This window comes from Gekko japonicus, unplaced genomic scaffold, assembly GCF_001447785.1.
Source record: "Gekko japonicus isolate JY-2015 unplaced genomic scaffold, Gekko_japonicus_V1.1 scaffold1751, whole genome shotgun sequence".
Taxonomy (NCBI): domain Eukaryota; kingdom Metazoa; phylum Chordata; class Lepidosauria; order Squamata; family Gekkonidae; genus Gekko; species Gekko japonicus.
In genome coordinates this window covers 160,280-162,877 of record NW_015171554.1, presented here as the reverse complement: position 1 = coordinate 162,877, position 2,598 = coordinate 160,280, and the positions used below count along the sequence as shown (strand labels likewise).

The following is a 2,598-nucleotide window of genomic DNA, read 5'->3' as shown; positions in this document are numbered from 1 at the left end:
GTTATATATTTCAGTATTTAATTGTCCTTTGACTAGACACTGCCCCAAATGTTGGTAGGAAGAATATACAAAACAGCACCAGTGCAGAAAATCTCTGGGTTGCAGCAAGGCTGAAACACCTGTGGCAAATTAAACAATTCTACGTACACCTTCTAAAAGAGGGTTCTAATCTAAGCTATTGGCCTCACTGAGAATCTGCTTTGCCAATAAACACGTTAGAAGAAGAAGAAGAAGAAGAAGAAGAGGAGATTGGATTTATACCCCGCCCTTCACTACCCAAAGGTGTCTCAGAGCGGCTTACAAACTCCTTTCCCTTCCCCTCCCCACAACAGACACCCTGTGAGGTAGGTGCGGCTGAGAGAGCTCTTGACAGAAACTGCTCTTTTTCAAGGACAGCTCTTCTGACAGAACTTCTGGCTGCAGTAAAATCAGGTTTTAATTAATCTGTTGTTTTTGACTGTTGTGGACAGATGCCAGCCCCCTGGCCTTTACCTAAATCTGCAGCTTCACTCTCACAAATCCTGCAGCAATCCCATTAGGCTCTGCAGTCTCTTGTGCTACAATCAACTGCTGGAGTTGCCGCCACTTTTCACCTGAAAGGGGCTTGGTGCTATTAACAGCTTTCTGTCAGAAAATTGACAAGTACAGCTGTCCCTGTTGCCTTGTCAGGGAAGGGGCATCCATTTGATTTCTACCTGTCAGGCAGCGGTTTAAAAGACACAGAGCAGCTGCAAAAACAGAGCAAGCTAAAAATGGTTCTAGGAAAGAAAGATGGATGCTGAAGCACAGTGGGAGAAATATCTGTTGTTAGAAGCGTAAAATCTGTTTTGGATCAATCCTCTCATATAAATTTTTAAAAAACTTTCAGGAATTTGCAGTTAGGGTGGGTGGAGAGGTTTCCACTATTGAAAAGAATGAACTGAATGAAAATAGGGTAGATTTCTAGAACTTTCAAATTGTAGATCCAAACCTATTTAGTGTCAATGTGTAGTTTTTTGTGTGGCACATAATGAAAACATCTTCATTCTCACTCATTTTATAGGCTAAAAGAAGAAAAAGAGAAGAAGAGATTGGATTTATACCCCGCCCTTCACTACCCGAAGGAGTCTCAGAGTGGCTTACAATCTCCTTTCCCTTCCTCTCCCCACAACAGATACCCTGTGAGGTAGGTGGGGCTGAAAGAGCTCTTTCGAGGACTTCCCTTGAGAGAACAGCTCTGTGAGAATTTATGACTGACCCAAGGTCACACCAGCAGTTGCATGTTGAGGAGTGGGGAGTCAAACCCAGTTCTCCCAGATTAGAGTCCGTGCTCCTAACTACTACACCAAAACTGGCTCTCTGGCTGGCTATAGCTTGCATATCAACTTCTCCTCCAAACAGTAGCTTAGATGTTCCCTTGGCGCTGTTCCTGTAGATCTCACTGAATATTCATAGTGAAAGAAAAGGTTAGGGAGGAAAAAGATTTGACAAACACGATGGGGTTTCATGAGGTGCACGTTAAAGGCACTTTCAGCCATATAGCACCTAGGAATCTGCAGGGCTGTTTCATTTTGTCAGGAAGTGAGGAACAAAACCAGCGATAATTGGAGAGCAGAGTCTTGAGGGCTAGGGAGCTGAGTAGGGTCTCCAGCTTTTCAACTGGCCCTTGTGAACAACTAGAGAGACAGACGAAGGAAGGGTAAGAGTTTTCCTCCATGCTGTAGAAAGCTTTGCTTTCAATTTCTAAAAATTAAAACTGATCTTCTTCGTGGTCTCTGTGCTTCACACCAATGGGTTTAGTGCGCCTGCGCTGACCCGACCGGTGCCGTAGCAAGCTATGTTTCAAAGGATTTTCGCGCGAGTCCCACTGAGCATGCGCAGGAACCCCAGCACGCATGCCCAGAGGGACGGGCGCGGAGATCCCGCCAGTTCTCTCTCTACCGCCGCGTTGAAAGGACCTTTTTGCCTTTCCTCCTGACCGGATAGCTGTTACTGCCTTCGGGCCTTTACCTTATTCCTTTGTTTCTTAGGATCATCCTCCGTTTTATTTTCTTTACTTCAGTTTTCTTTAAAAAAAAAAAAAAAGAGGAAGAAGAAAAACGAGAACTTTTGTTTTCCTGAGGGGAATCTCCTCAGGCCTTCGGGCCTTCCCCCTCCCCTTTCCCTCTTCACTTTTCCCCGGCATTTTTCTCTTCCCACCGTATGGAAAAGAAAACGAAGAGGAGTCAGAAGTGGGGCTTTTTCAACCGCTGTAAGAAGTGTGGAAGTAAATTGGCCCCTCCAGATGGCCATGAACTTTGTTTGTTCTGCTTAGGCGAGTCACACAGAGCAGATACTTGTAAGCATTGTGCTAAATTTTCTAATCAGACGAAAAAGAACCGTGCCGCACGGTTAAAGGTCGCTCTGTTAGAATCCGCTCTTCACCCGCCTTCTGCTATGGCGGACCAACCTTCTACCTCACGTGCAGCCGTCGATACCGGAGCATCGATACCGACGAGATCGACATCGAAGGTCGCTTCAAAACAGTCATCTAAAGGCAAGTCTGGAAAGGAACATGCCACTAAAAAGGACAAGCAGTCCAAGTCTTCTAAGGAGGGTAAGACCGGGCCCCCTGAGGGC

At 45.7% G+C, this 2,598-nt stretch overlaps 1 protein-coding gene across 1 annotated transcript in view; it reads right to left on the bottom strand.

Annotated features, from left to right (window-relative positions):
• EDAR (ectodysplasin A receptor) overlaps nt 1-2,598 on the bottom strand; it is a 28,827-nt gene that overhangs the window by 2,240 nt on the left and 23,989 nt on the right. The window lies entirely within an intron of this gene.